The sequence below is a fragment of the Platalea leucorodia genome (assembly GCF_965183815.1).
Source record: "Platalea leucorodia genome assembly, chromosome: 6".
Classification (NCBI taxonomy): Eukaryota; Metazoa; Chordata; class Aves; order Pelecaniformes; family Threskiornithidae; genus Platalea; species Platalea leucorodia.
In genome coordinates, this window is record NC_138828.1 from 1,360,634 (window position 1) to 1,373,228 (window position 12,595).

The 12,595-nt window shown below is 42.2% G+C and overlaps 1 protein-coding gene across 4 annotated transcripts in view; it reads right to left on the reverse strand.

Annotated features, from left to right (window-relative positions):
• The window catches only part of LOC309591980 (albumin-like), a 38,619-nt gene that overhangs the window by 24,524 nt on the left and 1,500 nt on the right, over nt 1-12,595 (reverse strand). For all 4 annotated transcript variants that reach the window (XM_082314995.1, XM_082314994.1, XM_082314993.1 and 1 more), the window contains exon 2: nt 9,380-9,544. The gene's annotated coding sequence lies outside the window, so the exon portion shown is untranslated. The remainder of the gene's footprint in view (nt 1-9,379; nt 9,545-12,595) is intronic.

Genomic DNA, 12,595 nt, shown 5'->3' on the forward strand with positions numbered 1-12,595 from the left:
TCCCCATTGGCAGAGCAGAGAGCCTAGTGCTGAGCCAAGACCTAGGACTCAGCTCCTGCTGGAAGGACAGGAAGCCTGAAAACGTTGAGAGCCTGACACGAAGGCAAGTCTCGAGGTCTCCAGGGTCCCGCTGCGCAGTCGGGCACTGTAGCCTCATTGCTGTCGGTACCGTAAGAGTTTGGGGATGGATGCTTGAGTACCCCAGAACACTGATGGTTTTGGCTCATTTGAGTGGCTGCCCCCACGTTAAATAACCTGCAAGCATCCCTGCAGGTTTGTTAGAGCCAATATGGTTCTATAGGAACCAGAACTTTGGATTTCATCCAAGTTTATCAGAACTCCGATGTTCCCAGGGAAACATTTTGGATTCAACTAATTGACCTTTTACGTGAAAACTGTGCAATAAATAGGTAAGATCAGGACTGCTTTATGTCATAACGGTTGCTTGATCGGAAATATCACCAGCACATCTCCGCTCCGGCTTAAGACAACAATAAAACTCCCAACAGGAGTCTGAACTATGGTAGCGCCGAATCCAGGGGAAATTACCCTTTTGAATGCGTTTGTTGTCCCTGGGGATGGAGTTTTGTGATCTACAACCAAAGCAGTTCAAGAAAGAATCAATGTTTAAAACATTCAAACCTTTCAAACGACAAACATCTTGTAATCTGCTAACCCTGACCTTTGTCCAATAAAAATTCAAAACACATTAACAAACTGCACCACTACTACCCTAGAACCAGCACTCAACTATGACCTACACGGACAAATGCCCGTTTTCCAGACTAGGAATGACAGAGTCCAGCTACTATGCCTGATCTTGGTGTCTCTTCTCAGAGACCAAGAGTGGCTATTTGTGACAGACTTAGCCTTTTAGAGTGGTTATTATTTTCCTCTTCAGAGTTCTGGCAATGTGCAGATCAGGTTGTATAGTCCCAGTGACACTCTCAGACACGTAAGCCCACTCCCACCCCACGTCTTCCAAGCTGCAAATGTGAATCTGAGTGTTGAATTTATCCTGCCAAGCATAAGGAACAATCTTAAATGTAAACACTTGAAAGGATCAAAATAGTCACCCAGAAGATGATTAATATGACGCCGGCAGATCTTACACTGGAAAATGTACAAAGTTCAATATGTCTTAAAAAGACCAAGCCTCGTGTTCCTTGTGTACTTCATTTCTGTCAGAAAATTTATACGAAAAGGAACACGACATAAGCAAAACTGGATGTGCATGAGGAAGCGTGGGTTCAGTTAAAATCCTGCATACGGGAAGCGCGGGATCCATCGTTACCGGCAGTGTAAGTCCAGAATGTTCGATGCCATTCCCACTGAAGCAAAACAGAACAAAATTTCTGATCCTGCAGGCTCCATTTTGTCTGACGCCGACTATCCCATGAAACGGAATGCATAGAGACTAATGCAACGTGAATTATACCTGCAAAACTGAACTCTTTTGGTAGGCGCCTGATTTCATGCGATAGTCAGATGTAAATAAGAAGATATCCTGGAAACAGGCCTTCCATTAAAAAGATGACCATTTGAATGAAGTATAAAATCAAGAGAACAAAAAGATACCAGTTTGTCACCGGGTCGGCCTCTAAAATTAAGGTACCATCTCTATGGAAATTCAAGAATGACTTTTTCATTTTTGAGACCTACAGACCCAGACCCTATAAAAGATTTGGAGTTGTCATGGCTTTAGAACAAGAAATGCGGAAGCCCTCGGCTAGTAACCTTCACTGTTTTACTGATAACATGTGTTTTTATCAGTCCTCGTGGCATTTATTCATGAAACTTTGCACTGAATTTTCTGTTCTTTTGAGAAAACACACGGTTGTTGTACCGTGTGGCAACAAACAAAAACTCCACTAACGTGGACTTAGGTCATTTTATCTTGCCACCCACAAAAAGAAAACTTCATGATCAAGCTGGTCATAAAATTCAATACAGAATGATGTAACGTTGGAACTAAAAATTATTGTGTAGAGAAGGTGAAATTTAGACTAGGCTTCCCAAGGAATTTCTGTGTAGGGTGGTTCCCCCGCCCCGAGAAAAAGATTATTATTTTATTTCATTCCTGGTTATCAAGGAGGCAATCTATCTACTTCCACTTCTGAAAGGAAAATCAAGTACTCCTTTCCTTCTTTTACTATATAACTGCACTTTAAGTTGGGTAAGGACAGATGAGACAACTCAGAGACTCCTATCTATTGGGTGCTGATATTGCCTAAGCAGCTGACAACTCAGTAAGGTTATCAGGTCCTCAGTGAAGGACTTTGAAATATATTCAGCATTGGCCTAATTGTGGTCATGTCAGTGTCAGTGCTAAAACTCGCTTGACTTCACTGGAAACAGAGGTAGATAAAACTGTGTGCTTCTGAAAAGTGCACTGCTTATTTACCCCAGCTGGGACCAGCGAACTGGATAGCTAAGAAAAGAAGATGAGAAACTGCTGAATAATCAAGCAATAATCACACTTTTTTTTGAGTAAAGTAACATCTAAAATCACAGATTCATTCACGTCAGGTCAAAATTAAAATCCTTAGCCTGCCGTGAGGGCTGTGCAAGCAAGCCTTTATACCAGTGGATCTTCAAAGATAAGAATTACAAGTACGCCTAAATGTGTGCACAGTGTATAGCCCCGTTGAAGTCAACAATGTACGCAAGGTTCAGCTCCAGCAGAGACACTGGTTACCACGAATGGTGCAGAAACAGTTTATTTTACACAAGTGGATACAATTACAAGCGGGATGCTGTCCTTCACGCAAAAGGCTTTTTATTAGGCCTTGGTTTTGGAAGGCAGGGGTTTAATTTACAAAACTGCCAAGAGATACCGTACCTTGCATCTTTCCATACGGACTTTAGACACTCTCTGCAATATTTTGAGGAAGTTATTTCACACCAAATTGCACAAGTATTTTTAGTCTGGTTAGCAGAAGAGCAGGAAACGTCTACATCACACAGCAAAGAATTAATATGGGTTTAATTACCTCCTGCACGTGAGGCCAAGCAAGCCCCTCAAAAGCGCAGGTGAAGACTAGTGCCGATGGAGCAGCGGCGATAGACGAAAAGGCCGCTGCAGCGAGCTGTGGGGAAAGCACAGGCTGGGAGGAGCGCTGGCGTAAACGCAGGAGGCACGGGTACGGACCGTAAAAGGCAGGTCTATCTCAGGTTTTATTGAGATTACTCTAAAACCGATGTTCAAGCCTAATCCCTTCCTAAAAGAGAGCTCTGGCAGAGAAAGCCGCTATGTGTCCTGAAGGAAACGGGTACCAGCATTCGATAAGAATAGCCTCGATTAACATGCAACAAACCTTTTCGAAGTCCCCAGGCGGGAGAAGTATGCCACCTACTGTTAGCAAAACTCTTCTGCACAGAGAAGCCGGGGTCCCCAAGGTTGAGAGAAACGTCATGTTCCTGTGGGCAAAGACAGGGCTGCTATTTCGGTTTTTCAGAGACATCGTTGCTACAAAACTATTTCCATTCAGTGACTAACTATTCCAGGATAAAAAGCTTGCGAGGTGTTTCTCCGTACTTTGTTGCACCGGTGAAAGCCGCTAAAACATAAGAACGCCTCAGCAACATCTAAAACCATCTAGGTATCAAATACTCATGCTAGCTGGACAAGTGCTGCAGCAGTCAGGCCCTACTGTTACACCAGGGTAAGAGTTTGCTTTCCATTAATTGTACTTTCTGCCCTCTTTTATTCAGGCCGCTGTAAGTAAAAACCATTGAATCTATAATTGCACACTAGAGGTGGCTAGAAACGATCAGCCCGATACTGCTGAAATAACCCCGCAAACTACCGATCGTAGCAAACGGTCAAAGGCAGAAACATAGGAACAAACCCAGAGAGAAAAAGCAATGGATAGGTCCCATGCTTGGCTTTGCCGTTAGTGTTCTGTGCGACCATTTCTGCTTCACTCGATCTCTTTGCGTCTGCTTCCTCTCTTAACTTTGGTAAGATTTATCCGTCTATAGCACAAATATTTGCAGTCAGGACTGGCTCTCAGAAGGGATCTGTATGGTACCAACAGAGAGATCCTGAGGTGCCCAAGAATGGCAGTCTTCTCAGGAGGCTGAGCCTTTTTATATTTTCTTCATTTTAGAAATTTGCAGAAACGTTTGCTACTTCAAACAGTTATCTTCAGCAAGCATCAGATGATGATATTAGGGGCATAACACATCAATGAAATATATAAAGATGGTGCATCTGTGCAATTTCCCTTTTCTAAGTGGGCCGGCAGGGCCTTTGGCGTTCTGCTCTGTGGGAGCGCTACCAATACCTAGCAGTGGCCCGACGGAAAAAGGCTCCTTGAAGAAATGTTGTCCATTCTTCAGTTATAAAATACCACTTCAATATGTCATGACTTTATCCAGTTTTTTCTTAGGAAAAAGACTTAAGGAAACGTAAATACTGTTACTCTATCTGAGCTACACTGATGCTGGGAACCGCTGACTTGGCCTGTATGGTTTTATACAGGCCTGCAGAGCCAGCGGTTCACTCTTACCTGTGCGTTTCTGTGAATACGCACGACACGCACAACAGACAAATATACAGGTAGTTAATGTCCCTGTCATCACAGCGTCTGTTAAAAATGTGGTCACTAAGGGATATCTTAAATGAGAGAAGCAGAACAATGTGTAGGGAAACCAGCGTTCACATCCATACAGCTCCTGCATTCGCTCTGGTAGCAAAAACATTTAGCTTCCTCTCGTTTGGCGTTGGGGAATACACACAGCACAAGATATTTGTCAAACGCCGAGCAGAAACCACAGTACAGGGAAGCACCTGATTTTTTCCTTAGCTCTACATCGTCGCAGTTTCCTTTAGAGCGAAGCTGTCTGAAATTGAACTTCGTTAAAACACTGTAGGCAATGATCATGTGTTGGTTAGAAAAGGCAGATGAATTCCATTTGAACTACAAAAATAGCTTATACAGTTATAGGAGGGCGAAGAAGTGAAGGATTCAGCTATAAACTTGTTGTCTGTTGATTTCTTAAATGGTCTTTCTTCCAGCCAGGAGGTGAGATTTTCTTGTTCCTTTTCAAAAACGTTTTAAAGAGCTGCAATCTTGGCTCAGACTGCTTTCTCAGGCTCAGAGGTCTCTGAATGCACAGATGTCACAACAGTTTCATTGGCAAAGTTGTCACCTAATGATTAGAATTATTAGTAGCTAAGTGTCATGTTGAATGCCCCTAAACTCAAATGCTTTATAGCAGACATCGTATAAAAAAAGCTACCGCTACCACACTAACCGATTTTTTTATAACGTACCCATTCCGAATTTCAGCTCCCTAACACCGTGGTTGAGTCAGGCATCATCACACAGCTTTTTCACATTCTGGATGAAAACCGTATCCTAAGACAACGCATTTCCCCAAATCGGGTCTCTGGAAGGATCTGATCGTTGCAATCAAACCTGTTCTGGGCCAGCTAAGCACCTGGGCGCAAGCTCCCGACCACACTTTGGGAACGCTTTTACCGATCGCAGTTGAGGAAGGAGGAGGCCTCCGGGAGGCTGACGTGGACCTTTGCCTCTGTCGTTGTCGGAGGCTGAACGGCAGCACGAACAGTTTGGAATAGCCTTCCCTAGCTTGTCAACGGTCGAAACAAATCGCAACACATGTAACGTAAAACCGTTGCGTTGGTTAGCATGACTATCTCACGCTAAAGAAGCCTTATTTTTGCAATAGCTGCCTGCTAAAAGTGGATGCGTATTTGTTGGAATCCAAAAATACAATAAAAGCCAAAAGCTAACAGCGCGCGGATCTATCTGCAATGCATTGCAGTTGCAAGTTCTCTGACTAACGCATACAGATGCTGACAAGAAACGAGCAGAACATAGGAAAATGGTTCCATGACAGATTAAAATTCAGAGTAGAATAGTCAGGAGGTAAGCTAGTGTCTCTAACGTAATCTGTTTAACAAAACTGAGGTGTATCTGCTCGGGACTGACAGTGCACACAGGCGGGTAAGTAATGTACCTTATTTAGAATAGTCTAAAAGAAAAAAACACATCTAATATTCCAGTGACGGTCTTAGAAAATTGCCATAATGAAGCATAGAACAAAAAGATCAGCTGTCACTGGGGTTTTGATTAATAACAAAGAGAAACCTTGACTTGTTGATTAATAAGGATGTGCGCTTTATTTGGTGCTCTTATTGCAAAGTATTTGTGTAAGACTGCTGGAAGTACTTCTATCGAAAAATGTTTTCATTGTCCTTACAGGAGTCTTTTTAAACTGAAGAAAGATTTTTGAAGCATAGAATGTGAAAAGTTCTTTAAGATACTAGGTAACACTGACAAAGCCTAGCATTCCAAACATTACGAACAGCTTTTCTGGCTAGTAACAGTCACTAGCTAACAAAGAGGTGTGCAAGATTTGGAATTAGGGTACGTAGAGGTTACGTGCAAAGCGCTTTGCTGAACGCAAGTACGCTGAAGCAGATGTTTTAAACCTCCCTGAAGTTAAGTGGCGTTTAAGAGCTTTGCCCAACGTGGAGAGACTGTAGCGATGTCTGAAGGTAAGCTTGTGAGTTTGTGTTCCAACTGACTTCTGGAATACAGCGTTAAGTATTGCAAAGTATTGCCTTGTGTATAACTGAAATCACACGCCTCGGAAAACAAAGCAGGTGTTTTGGGCTGAGCCCGGGCATCGAAATTCATGGATGAGAATAAATGATCCAGATTTATCTTTCAACACCCCCATAAGCTTGCTCACCAGGCATCTCTAGGTAAACGTGTATGGTGACTTACTGCACCCCTCTTTTCAAGTACTGTCTAGTGGTACCTCCTCACTTAGCAACGCAACTGAATTCATGTTCATGCATGAGAAAATAAGAGAATGACAGGTGACAACATGAAAATTCGCCCCATCAGCATTTTTCCTCCCATGTACACGGAATGCTTATTGAAAAGGACGCTAATTCAGGAACACAAAGCTATTCAAGGCAACACCTAACTTTCTAATTAGCTTGTAGTACTATCAATGGCATTGTAAATGTCACACAAGAAAAAAATCCCTGTTTAGCCTGCTGGAAATAAATGAAAAAATAAAAATCACTTTATATTTACTGTTGAATGGAAAAAAATTATTTTTAGGGACATAAATATTTAAGAATCAAATGCTTTAGTAAAATTTCATTTCCAGACCGTTGGGAAGAGTAAGAATTTGTCATTCACGGCCCTCAATTCTGACTAGTTTTAGATGAAGATGGATCGCCAGCTTCTAGCTCCATCTACTGTGTCAAACTGAAATAACAGAGAGATTGATCTTTCCTCTTTTTTGTGAAAAACATTTCCCAACCTCCCCCTAAGACAGGAGATCAGGAATCAGCTATATATAGCTGGTGAAAGGAAACGCATCGAAGCGAAGACAAAACGGCAAATAACATGAGCCAGTAAGTAGAATAGCAGACAATAAACAAGGTAGGGCAGGTTCTGTTTTGAAAAACAGAGGCTCCACGGGATCCTGGGGGGACTTAGATCACCTTAGACGCTTGAGGGCTTTGAAACAATTTTGCTAGTTATCATTTGAACTCTGCGAAACCTTTTTTTCTTCCACTTGACATACCTTTTTGAGATATCGAAGAAATTTCTTCCATTGCCCTCACCGAAAGCAAGATCTTACAAAGTTTCACACGGAGATTCTCACCCCCTTTCTTGTTCAGAGGTCAACTAGCCTGGTAGCATAAATATTTTCTAGGCACGCTTTATATGAAGATAGAAAAGCAACAGCTTGAACCTTGTTGTTCTGCATGCCAGCAGAAGGCCGCTTGCATGAGATCTCCTGAGCTGCGCAAAGAGAAGCAATTTCAAGGACTAATTTCAGAACTAATCAATTGTTTACTTAAAAAGCGGTTACTATAGAAATTATCATTATGGACCGGCAGGACTCAAGCAAAACATAAAATGTAAGAAATGTTTAACCTCCTAGCTGATTCTCGTGTAGTCCACAGTTGATGATACCTTAAACGTCAGTAATAAAAAAAACCAAAACAACAGACAACAAAACAGTACTTTGACAAGTAAACTTTGATATTCAAATACAGGTGGCTTTGGCTTGAGAGGTCTCGTTCACGGTTTTCGATTCCAGATCCGTTATACATAAAATACACAAAACCTTCTCTTTATCTTATGATTTGTCTTGGTTTTCTTCTATTTTTATCATCTTCTACACCACTTGAAGAGAATCAGAAAGAAATCCTGAATCTCTTCCAGATGATCTTTGCCTCAATTTGCAATGGTATTTTTCAAATTTTTACTCACACAGGGTAAACCTTGTGAAAGCATGTGAAGCAAATTAGGAACCTGAAACCTATTTTCAAAAATCCTTTATGCATGTGAAAATGCAAGTCTCACAGAGTACTAAGAAGTTTTAGGATTCCAAGTGCTTAAGCCATTTCTTAAAGAAGATAGAGAGTCCTGAAGTGCTAAATATATTACAGAATAAACGTCTCTCTAGCTTAACACTTTAGGTCAATTGTTTGGTAATCGTGCCTTTAGAATTTCAAGTTCAAAATACTGTTATATGCTGGGCAGAACTGGGACTACAGAGAAGGGTATAAAATAGTGACTAGTTTGTAAAGCTCATCGCCAAAAAAACAAAGTACAAAACTTACATCAAAACCTTAATTTTAATAGAAAAGGCATTGCTTCCCTTTGCCTCATCAGGATGCCTGCCTAATGTCTGTGCGGGGCCACCAGTGTTTCAGCCCAGTCTTCTGTCAGAGTCAATCCTCTTGTATCACCGACGCGGTACGCAGATTTCCCAAGCGCTATCTTAAATTGTAGGTTTTCTCCTTGCAGTGCTCTGACAGGAAGACTGTCTCCAAGTCTCGTATCTCTAACTAGAACTCTGAATTTCCAGCCCCAAAACAGCAGCGGTGTATTATATATACTATTGACTCTTGTGCCATTATTGCATTTTTAACACTCGAAGGAACAAGGAGAAGGGTAGTCTTTGTTAGCAAGGACTTAACTGTGGAACAACTGCGCTTTTTCTTTTTTTAACAGAGCACTGGCATGTTTCTTCAACGAATCAATCTTTAAAAGGTTTTGCTTCCTGGACTCGTTTTTACTTTCCCAGTCCTCCCCGTGAGGAAGTGGTCAAAGCTGGCATGGTCTTGCATTAAGGTTTAAGGGCAACTACCAAAACATGCAATATCAGTATCTGAGATGGAATACAAATAATTTTCAGGACACTGAAGCTGGATATATATGTATTTCAAACAGACACTGATGATAGATAGGTAAGCGTAGCAAATGGCAAAATCACCTGGCGTACCATGCCAAACGTAGGCAGAAATCAATCCCATACAGGCCTTCATACTGGGTGTATTCAAGTGTTAGCATTAATGGAAATGCTTTACCTTCTGCACGTATAGAGGTGCTGTCCCTTGACGAACAGGGCTGCCGTAGCTCCAAGCAGTTCTTCCAGGCTAGCACCGCTCTTGTTACATTCTGAATCCGTCTGGGTTTTCTTTACTTTCTTCGGTCACAAGGCCACACCAATTGAGACGCTCACGGGAAACTTGCTGTAAGGGAGAAATACAGATATTAAAAAAAATGTAATTTAAAGTAAATGCCGTGGCTGCATAAACCAATTTTTAATCATTCTTTTCCACGTGTAATTTACAGTTATTAAAACTGAGTGTTTTAGACAAACCTTAAAATTTACGTCACAGAAACCGCATAATTGCTGAACAACTTCAATTTTATTATTTCTGTTTAAAATAATTAACGATGGTCTGATGTTAGTTTATCTTGTCCCCGTTTCAGATGGGTCTTCCATTTTTTTTTTTTGAGACAATGCTATGCATCAAGGAGGTTCAGTGAGCCACTCCTCTTGGTACGTGTGTTGCAGGAATACGGTCATTTGGGGTTCACAATTCCCAGCACGATAGGAATAAAAACATTGCAGCACATACAGAAGCTGCAACAACCGCAAACCCGTACGCATCAAAGATAACCGACGAATTCACTCATTCTACAACGAGTGAGAATGGCGTGATTTGGTTTTTTGGATTAATTTCATTTGGATAATCATCTCATCTGGAGATGTATAGCTTCTGCGCTCCTCCTGTGCTCCTCCTACTGGGACAAATATTAAAACTAGACATAGTCGGTCTTGACATGAAGAGACAAAAACGTGGGGGGCGCGGTTTTGGGCTGACAGCGTTCACCCTTTCTAAGAGTCAGTCGCTCTTTAGCACTTACAGGAACTCAACTGAAGCAGCTGTATTCACAAAAAGAGAAGAATCAATACTGAAGGTGCTAGAGTGAGACAACGGGAAAAGGTTGCCTTGTGGTAGTTGTAGCAGTCCGGAGTTAGGGTTAAAAATTCAAGAAGTTTTCACAAAAACAAATACGGAGAGAAAATACATTCACGCCTTTGCACAAAGAAAACTATTTCAGCCTTTCAGTAGCGCCATTTCAGTGCATTTACAATAAAAGTTACCAAAGTTAAAAGCTACGCTATTTAATCTTTGCACATCAGGAATGAGACACCTTCTTTCACCCTTTTTTCTCTCCAGCCCTCAATTGATAATCTCGGAAGTTCTGATCGTCGTTCAGGAGCTCCTAGGCTGAAAACATACCCATGAAGTAAGAGCCGAGTGTGAACAGAGCGTGTCTAGGCCCGCTGGGTGGCATGGCACAGAGCACAGCCGGGCTGAATTAGCTGACACGTGTACGAACCTGGAGGGAGAGGGTGCACATATAAAATCAGGGCGGAAGGGCAGGTGGAGGCAAAAGCCAGACTTACGGGGTGCGAAAATATGCATGTTCCGTGCGTGTGTGTGTGTGTGTTGGAGGGGCTACCGAAACTCAAACCAGCAATAACTTTTTACAGTTCCTGTATTAGTTATACTTGCAAACAAAACTGAATATCCATGCTTCCTGACTTTGACGATGATACTGCTTCCAGCGGTTATAAATGAAACTGAAAGCAGATCCATGCAGAGGCTTGCTCCACAGCGTAGGTTTAAACATGTGAGTTGTCCCACAGACCTTTTTAAAGAATCTGGGACACATGAGACAGTTCCTGAAAGCATTCACTGGATTCAAACCTCAGGTTTGCATATTGGGTGTTCGGTGGAGCAATCAATAACCGGAAGGGAACTGAATAAATATTGAAGTAGAAGTCGCAGATCAAAGGGATAACGAAGGATTATTATTTTTCTCAAGTTTTCCTGCAGCTTTATGCTAGCAACACAACCGAATGTCCGCAGTTAACGAACCTCCCAGACTCGCAAAAGGAAATGTATTTGTTAGGTATTACCTCACTGATCGGGGCCTATAGCGACTTCCCATTCCGATGTAACCCATTACCTAAGAGCCCTAAGAACAGGAAACGCAGCTTTGGGTCAGCCACCCATAAGGAAACTAGGATACAAAAAAAAATCGTCTTAATTATTTACTCCTTACGTCTTGATGATTATCATGGTATCTATAAGAAAGTTTTATTTTGGGTTTCCAAAATATAAAGCACCGTTATGCAAGCTGGAGTTTCACGCCTTCCCGGGGCGTTCTCTCGTTCAAACCATCACCAGATTGATAGGTGACTTTTGTCAGCAGCTTTCGCCCATGACAAAACCCCAGCTTATAAGCCCCGTGAACCTAACGCTAAGCTTCTCTAAAGACCACAAGTGCTTTTATTGCTATTGTACTCACAAAAGGCTCAAACTAGTAAGGGTGGTAGGGAGAACAGGTATAAACTGTATGTTATAAAAACGGAGGAAAAGGACTTGCTCTACGTTGCAAGATTAGAAGGAGCAACGCTTTGATCAGAACAGAGTTCACCGTCATAAAAGAAACTGAACAAATAGTCTCAGATAGGCCACGCTGCCTGTGCCAACAGAAGCGGTGTTTTCTAACTACTCCATCCGATTCAGGGCTTGAGAATACAACGCAGAGCGATAAAATAACCCGGTTGCTTTCATCAGCAACGAACTGGACCAGATGGCTCCAAAGACCCTTTCCGAGCCTAACAACTTCAATGGATACTTGAAGTAATGTGCAAACACTGAAGCTCAGTATCAAAATGCAGATTTGTAACCCAATCGAACTGAGCATTACCGCAACCCCGCTGGGCCTAGATCAGCTCCGTGGCGGGCCGACCCTTTGATGCCATTTCCCAACCTTACGCCGCACCGGAAAGGGACAGAGAGGGCAACTCCTTGCTAGCGGCTCAAAGGGTAAAATCCACTCCTGCAACCGCCCTTCCTCAATCCAGGCAGGTGAATTTGGTGCATTTGGACAATCTGTTCCTCTGCCGGGCTCCTTGTACAGCCAAAGAAATCTAAGAAGCGTTTTGTTTAAAGAAGTCAGTCACCTCTCGGATCAAACTATGAAGACTAGGTCACTTTTCCAGGCTAATCACTTGAAAAAGTGACATCCTTTTCACACGCACACCATGAGACTCAGCTGGTAAGGCTGAGGTTGCCTATACTCACTTACAATTCTGGTTTCTGCTTGTTGCGATTACAACAAATAAGAAATGCTTCATTTGTGCCTGTATCTCGATATAAGCCAGTAAAAATCAATGCACTTGCCGAAAGAGGACAAAAGCACTATTCTCACTGATC